At 37.4% G+C, this 8,595-nt stretch overlaps 1 protein-coding gene across 3 annotated transcripts in view; it reads right to left on the reverse strand.

Annotated features, from left to right (window-relative positions):
- Window positions 1-8,108, reverse strand: part of LOC132840159 (dnaJ homolog subfamily C member 13-like) — a 100,191-nt gene extending 92,083 nt beyond the window's left edge. For all 3 annotated transcript variants that reach the window (XM_060861599.1, XM_060861598.1, XM_060861597.1), the window contains exon 1: window positions 7,969-8,108. The gene's annotated coding sequence lies outside the window, so the exon portion shown is untranslated. The remainder of the gene's footprint in view (window positions 1-7,968) is intronic.
- Window positions 8,109-8,595: the final 487 nt, after the last annotated feature.

Below are 8,595 nucleotides of genomic sequence, written 5' to 3' on the forward strand. Positions count from 1 at the left end.
ATGTGTGTGTGTGTGAGTATGTGAGTGTGCGAGTGTGTGTGTAAATGTGTGTGTAAGTGTGTGTGTTCCTCGTCTGTGTGTGTGTGTGAGTGTCTGTGTGTGTCTGTGTGAGTGCGTGTGTGAGTGTGTCTGAGTGTGTGTGTGAGAGAGAGAGTGTGTGTGTGTGTGAGTATGCGAGTGTGAGTAAGTGTGTGTGTGTAAATGTGTGTGTGTAAATGTGTGTGCAAGTGTGTGTGTGTCCCTCATAAAGACCTTTCTGATTCTGGTTCTGATTCTGCAAGAATTTTGCCTAAACAAACTTGGCAATAAAGACCTTTGTGATTCTGATTCTGATGTTGCAAGAATTTTGCCTGTAGGCCTTACGATTCAGCACAAAATTGGGTTTTGGACTGTTGGTGGCGCTAGAGGGTTTGAGCTAGACACACCAAAGTTGCTACAGTAACTTCTAAGACTGGCCTCTACATGTGTGCCAAATTTCATAACTTTCCTACGTACGGTTCTATGGGCTGCCATTGACTTCAATGACGGATGGAAGAATAATAATAATAAGAAGAAGAAGAAGAAGAAGAAGAAAACTAACGATAACAATAGGTGTCTATGCCCCTTCGGGGCTTGTCCCCTAATTAAAGCTGCAAGCAGCATTTCCCGGGTTCAAGCGTTTAAGGCCTTTGGATTGACATGAGAATATATGTCATGTCATGCTACATATGTCATGCTACAGTGGGTGCCACAACATATGTCATGTGAAGTACTCACCCGTCCAGTTTTCCCTAAAATAAACAAAGTCATGTCCATTAGAGATGAGCCGGATACTTGGCTGAAACGAGTATCCAGTACGGATAAAGCACTTCTGCCGAATACGAGTATTGTACGAGTAATACGAGTCAATATCTGTGCTCGGATTGAATGAAAATCATCATTGGGTAGCTGATTGTGTCAGCGTTCTGTGATAGGCTAGTCACAGCACCCCTCCCCTACACACATACAGATGTATTGTGTTGCTGTGTCTCGCTCTGCTCACTCACAGTCACACACAGAACAGCTCTCTGTCTCTCCCTCAGTCACTCGGGTTCGCGGGTCTTTTCCGTTAACGTTTAGGGTTTCTTCAGCTTTTTACTTCGGGTTGTAACGTTAATAATACGTACTTACTAACCAGTAGAGTTCTGGTAAACGTGGTGCTTGCTTGGTAGAATGCGACTCGCATTGCGTCTCTGCCTGTCGGAGATTTTTTTTCTTTTTTAAACCTTCAACTGTCTCTAACCAGTAACCAGACACTGTGTGTCTGACACGTTTTTGCTGTATTTCATAAAAACATAAAGGTAGTAAGCTAGTGTTATAAATATTACAAATTAATTATTACCGGTTAAAGCCCCGCCCACTTCAAGACAAGCCCCGTCTAGGGGTTATGGGGACAAACACGTTTTGGGGCGCTGAAGCGCCCCAAATTGTCCGATTCCGCTGAGATTTTGGCCCTGAGTAACTGAGACCAGTACTACCATCTGACCAAGTTTGAGCTCTCTAGGCCTTACGGTTTGGGCTGCACGACCGTTTCTAGGGCGGAATAATAATAATAATAATAATAATAATAATAATAATAAAAATCCTAACAAAAACAATAGGTTTCCAGCGCTTCGCGCTTGAACCCTAATAATAATAATAATAATAACAATAATAATAATAATAATAATAATAAAAATCCTAACAAAAACAATAGGTTTCCAGCGCTTCGCGCTTGAACCCTAATAATAATAATAATAATAATAATAAAAATCCTAACAAAAACAATAGGTTTCCAGCGCTTCGCGCTTGAACCCTAATAATAATAATAATAAAAATCCTAACAAAAACAATAGGTTTCCAGCGCTTCGCGCTTGAACCCTAATAATAATAAGAAGAAGAAAACTAACGATAACAATAGGTGTCTACGCCCCTTCGGGGCTTGACCCCTAAATATAAAACCTGCAGAAATATGAAAAAGTAGCTCTTCAAGTTAATCTTACTCTAATCATACTTGAAGTTGAACTTTTCAAGTATATTTTCGTAGACTTATAATTAGGGCTGTAGCTATTGAATATTTTAGTAATCGAGTATTCTACCAAAATTTAATCGATTAATCGAGTAATCTGATAAAATGTATTTTTGCTTAATTAAAGAGCAATATTAAATATACAAGAGAAAATAAGACGGGTCTCTTAAAATGAATAACTAATTGGTTTCCTTTTTTAGAAAAAATAACTTTTCTTTTTTAAATGCATAGTATGCAATGCATACAACAATATTTTCAATCAAAAATAAACATTTAGATATTACCCATTGTTTCTCTGTCTGTATTTGTACTGTGAACAATGACAAAAAGTTGACTGAGAAGAATTAAGTACATTTAAGTGCCAAACATTCTAGGTTTTAAATGAACCCTTTTCTGAGATGCAAAAACAAAAAAATAAATTATTTTCAAATTACTTTTTTAAAGTATCAAAACTAAGGCATACATTAAAATAAATAGTAATAATAATACAAAAATACTGCCTTTAAGTCATGCAACTTAACTTTCAGAACTAAATGATTCTAAATATACAGCTCAGGCATAACATAAGCCTTTACTGTTTAATTTGGAAAGCTTTATGAGCTTAATTAAAAGACAAAAACATGGACAGGAACTTGGACCTAGAGTCCATGCATGGTTTCACACCGAGTGTTTTATGCATATATATATTTTAATCAGAATATAAAAGTCTCTCTCTCTCTCTCTGAACATGTGTGTGCTTTAAAAGTCTTTAAAGAACCATTTGATTGCAATGAAGAAAGATAAGCATAGCAACATGCTCAGAACTGAGGCTTGCCCTGTGCTTTGAAGCAATGTTTCCTGCTGCAGAAAACAGACGCTCTGATGGTGTCCCAAACCTTTGACAGTTTCTGTCGTTTTTTCACGCATGCACGCACACACACACGCACGCACGCACGCACACAAAATAATTGCACAAGAACATGACGTGAGCTTTAAAATGAATTAAAAGTGGCTTTGAGGCAGAGGAATTTGCCTCGAATAATTTTTGTAATCGAGTTACTCGAGGAATCGTTTCACTAGTTATAATATCCAAAAAACTGCCATACTGGCGCGCTGACTTTACACCTTTTATTTACAATTTCCTCGCTCGCTGCAGCTCATTTTCTGCTTATCAGTCACCGGTTACTGAAGAGGAATCCAGCACCAGCACGAGACAACGATATGGCGCAACCAAACTTGATACTGTTACATGATTGGCTGTTAGAGTGTCACTCTCCAAGTTGCTAGGTTACCAGAGAGTGAGTGCCTTTGTTAATGCAACCAAACTTGCTTCGCAACCTCTGTTTTCTTCCGATGAATAAAAAATATCGAACGTTTTATCGAGCACATTTTGTATCACTATCGATCACATGTCTATCACGATACATCTCATTATCGTTTTATCGCCCAGCCCTACTCAAGAGGCTTATTTTAACTATAAATTTTGTTTGTATAACTTTGAATAGTATTTATAACGTTGTTTTTATTCTCTTTGTTTTCCATCTAGTAAACGTATTAGACAAAAAAACACCACTGTACATTATCTGTTGCTGATGATACATAGAATGATGAGATGCAGATGCAGGATTGGCTGTATTCACTCAACCACCCTGTCAAGCCTGTCACCTTCATTTGTTTATGATCACCAGGTTTTTCTGTTCTGATGTGCTAAGTCTGCTTACGCATGCAATATGAAGCAGGCCTTAGTCTTTAAACATGAATAAACCTTGAGAAGTAACTGACTTGAGGACCTAATGACCTAAGAGTAGAATATGGACAAAGGTGATTATTCATTACCGGAATATTAGTGTATGTGTGACATAATTAATGCATGAATAACAGTTTCAATTCTCAAGTTGCAGCCTTTTACAGCTGTACAAATTTGCTTGTCAATGGTCAATGAACTTCAGAGCAAGTCCAACTACACACTCGACACAATTTCAAAGAATGTAATTATCAACTGTGTCAAAGACAACAGTAAGGGCCAACAGGGTTAAGAGAGCACAGGGTCCAGAGTCAAAGAAATGCAAAATGTCATTTGGAATTTGCCAAAGATGTTGAAACTGCTCAAGTAGGAGGAGATCTAAGACAAAATCTTTTCCAAAACGTTAAAGATAAAAGCTAATTGGATATAAGCATGTAGTTCTGATGAACAGCTGGGTCATGATTGTCTTTTTTTACTAGCTGGACCACAAAATTTTAAAAAGAGGTTTGGTAAAACACCACAAGTTATCCAGATTCTAATTATAGAAACAACAACAACAGGACCTAGCATACCAAGGACATTTTTGAGAAAGTGTGAAGACCAAATGTCCAAAGAACAGGTGGGTTTCCTATGACAATTTTAAACAGATGTTAAAAGGACAGTAATTGAAACAGAAGCAGCTAGTGTTATTTTAGCAGAGGCGCTGCATGAGGTGCCGACCATCTGTGGATCCGTAATTTTCGGATCCGTTAAAATATTTTAACTTGTGCGACTACACCGCATCTGATATGCTGACCGGACAGGTTTTTATTAAAATGACCGGCAGATGTTAGTGAAGAATGAGTGACAAAAAAAGCAAAAACAAGTGAAGAGAAAAGCGATGAAGAAAATTAAGCAAAATTAATGTAAAGAAAACAGAAATTGTAGCAATTAAGTTCAGTTAAGTTAAGAGAAATCAAGCATCGCGTTAGTGCTGGCAGGCCACGTTGTCAAGCGTGCATCAGCTGTTAATCAGCTGTCCACGACACGCACCAATCCGGTTACGACATCCATATTACCCGACCATTTAAATTCCCATTCATTTAGCCGCTTTCTAGCACTTCGCTGCTGCTGCGATTTAAACTCCCTCCTCCAACCATGACTCCACCATGCCAGAACCTGTGTTTGTTGTACCAATTTACGTCATAAATCTCCACATATTTCTCTCTCTCTCTCCCCCATTATTTAATTATTTATTTTTCCATTTATTATTTTCCTTTCCTATTTTTAACTCTATGCATGATTAATGGTTCTGTTATTCGGGGGGTCTATTCTATTTTCTAGTTGCTGCTCTCCCCGCTCTAAATGAAGTTTAGTTAAGTTAATGTTTAAGTTAATGACTGTGTTTCAGCCTACATATGAAATTGATGGTCATTAGCACCTGCTTGGAATAATTAGTCAAACACCTAATTCTAATCTAATTTCGCAAAAGCTTAATATTATTTAATGCTAGGTTTATTAACAGCCTGCTAACAAATGTATTCTTTTTTCCAAGTGGGAGAGAGCAGCGTGCACGGTAAAGAAAATGGCAAAAATAGTGCCTGCACTTTCTATGCACTTTCTGACACCTCAACCTCAGCATTAGAAGTGAAATCAGTCCACATGATCAGAACAGTTCTGTAAGACACAATCCAATTGCTCTAACCAGCACTGGATAGCTCTGAGGGCACGTATTTCTTGTTACAGATTCTGCTTATAAGCTGGCAGGAGCAGGACAGAAGAGTGATGATTTGCCAAAAAGGGAAGGGGAGGGAGAGTTTAGTATAGCAGTATAATTACTGTATAGCTCAGTATAGCAGTATAAGCAAAGGATTTCAGAAAGGTGTCAGCTGACCAAGCTTCCTAGCTCTCAGGTGTGAATAAATAAAATTCAAATTACATTTATATTTATACTTAAGTGTGGTTTGAACTGAACGATTATGGTATTTGCTAAATCTCTAAATAAATGATAAATTGAAAATACAGTAATACCTCGAGATACGAGTTTAATTCGTTCTGTGACCTTGCTCGTATCTCAAATTGCTCGTATCTCAAAGCATTTTTCCCCATTTAAATTAATTGAAATCCCATTAATCCGTTCCAGCTCGCAAAATTCCACTCCTGTTGTTTTGTTTATGTGTTTTGAATATGAAAAATGTACAGTACCTGTATTTATAAATGACAAATATTGTATAAAAACATACAGAGTAATTAAAGAGAATGTTAAAAAAATAAACTGGTTTTACTTTACGGAAGATGCGCACGGAGATTGAGGGAGGAGTAAACAGGCGGAGGAGCTAGGAGGAATTACACTTTCACTTTCGTTCACTTACTCGCTACTGTACACTCTTAATGCTACTTTTAATGCTACAGTTAAATGGAATTTAACTAAATTTCACTAAAATTAACGAACTTAACTGAACTTAATTGCTACAATTTCTGTTTTCTTTACATTAATTTTGCTTAAATTTTCTTCATCGGAAAATTGCTTTGAGATACAAGCAATTTGAGATACAAGCAAGGTCACGGAACGAATTAAACTCGTATCTCTTCACTTGTTTTTGCCTTTTTTGTCACTCTTTCCTCACGAACATCTGCCGGTCATTTTAATAAAAACCTGTCCGGTCAGCATATCAGATGCGGTGTAGTCACACAAGTTAAATTTTTTTAACGGATCCAACGCTTAAAACGGATCCGGAAATTACGGATCCGCAGGTGGTCGGCACCTCACGCAGCGCCTTTGCGACTCTCCATAGGAAATGATAGGTTGTTGGGGATCTTTGTTTCAGCGGCGGTGGCTCGGATGCTCGTATCTCAAAAATTTGTTCGTATATCAAGGCAAAAATTTGGTCGAATCACAGCTCGTATCTCAAAAAAATTCGTATGTGAAAGCACTCGTATCTCGAGGCATCACTGTACTGGACCTCCTATATAAGACTTTAAGGCAACAACTTTTCAGTCAAAACAAACAATTTACCTCAAGTAACAAATCCAGATGTGTATCATTATCTAGTTGAAACTGAGTGTGTCTATATGAGAGAAGCTGTAAAAGCTAATCACAGTATGCATGCTTAAAACTATTTTGTAAGCAGAAACATTGGGAACATGATCATGCAGTGTGAATGACATTTGTCATCTGTGGTGAAATTGAGCAAGTCAAACTGTCATAATTGCACAAGTCAAAAACTTCATGGTTCATCCAATGCATAAACTTGAGTTGCTGCTTTTTGATAAAAATATATACTCTTTAATCAAAGTAGATTAATAGATGTATAAAGACAGTTTGTTTTAGAGTGAGCCAAAATCGGTGGCAAACACTGACTTTTGTTTTTCTGTAAATTTAAACAATGTAATTTACGAAAGGAAATTAGTTCTGTGTTTTAGAAAGTGTCCAACCTCTGAACAACACAGTCCTGATTTAACTTTTTTTTTTTTTTAGACAATTTGTATAAACGGCCTCCCAAAGATGTTTTGAATGTACGCAAGAACAAACCGGAAACCAAGGTCCAAAGACGTCACTTCCATATACCAACGAAGAACCATAGAAATGGTCTACACAGATTCATCTCTACTAATCTGGCAGCGAAGCAAAGAGGGCGCTGACGCGCATCATCGACAACTTTATCTACTCAAAATATCTATATCGAAACAAATAGCTAGCATTATGCTAGTATGATTTAAACTAGGGTGATATGTTTAAAAATACATATATAAACGCATTATAGCGCTGAGGTTTTGTTCTGTAAGAACTACGAACAGCGTAGCTTGCAACTAAAACAGACAGTCGAGTGCATCAAGTTGAATATCTGGCCTTTTATATGGATATAAAGACATTTCATATAGTGACAACTTACGATTAAATAACCATAAATGTCAACGAGTTTAAATAATTATACAAATGTGTCACTTAAAAGCGTGTGGCCTGTATATGATTTAAAAATGAGTTAACTAGCTAGTCAACCGAGTGGCTAAGTTTCAAACTACAACAAATAAAACAGCTGAGCTTTTTAACAAAATGTAATATACGTCTCAAGTCTGGATTGTCCTTCACCCGTCATCTTTCCACATTGTTTATACTAACCTGCAACACGCAGACCCGGCTGAGTTTAATGACATTAACAAACCGTTTTGCCTGCATCAGTGCATCAATTACAACTAGCTAGCAGTGGCTAAGAGAATATAGGTACGTGTATCACTTTACCTGAGGGGTTTAAGTCCAGATGTAACTTGTTTCCGTCCCTGTACCCTCAGTCTCCAAAGTGCGTCAACGTTTCAGTCCCTTTTTTCTAAAATTGTGCCGCTGAGCATTGACAACTGCGCTTTGCTCAGTAATAAAACTCAGGACGGCGCCATGTTCAGTTTACACAAAAGCGCAAGTGTACGCATGGGCCAGCCACCAGCTTGTCACGAGGATGTCAGCTGGTTGAAGAAACAGGAAGTACCGAGTTCAACTGTGTCTCACAGTGCGTTTAAAAAAGATTTGCTACACTGCTATACTCCTCTGTTGTAATCGGAAGATGAGGAAATGACGCGTGACGATACTTTTAAACAGGGAATTGTTCCTGCACTGATCTGCATTCATTTCAGTATTTCCCAAACACACTCGCTGGTAAGTTGATAAAAGGTGACCTGACCCTACTTTAGTTAGATAGCTAAATAGCTAGTTAGAGTCTGGTCAACAAGCGCGAACAACACTTTATTTACCATAACCACTTATTAGTTTTCCTACTTTAACCCAATGCAAACCAAATGCAGTTATTAACGTATATATATATATATATATATATATATATATATATATATATATATATGTATATATGTATGTATG

Source organism: Tachysurus vachellii, chromosome 25, assembly GCF_030014155.1.
Source record: "Tachysurus vachellii isolate PV-2020 chromosome 25, HZAU_Pvac_v1, whole genome shotgun sequence".
NCBI classification, from domain to species: domain Eukaryota; kingdom Metazoa; phylum Chordata; class Actinopteri; order Siluriformes; family Bagridae; genus Tachysurus; species Tachysurus vachellii.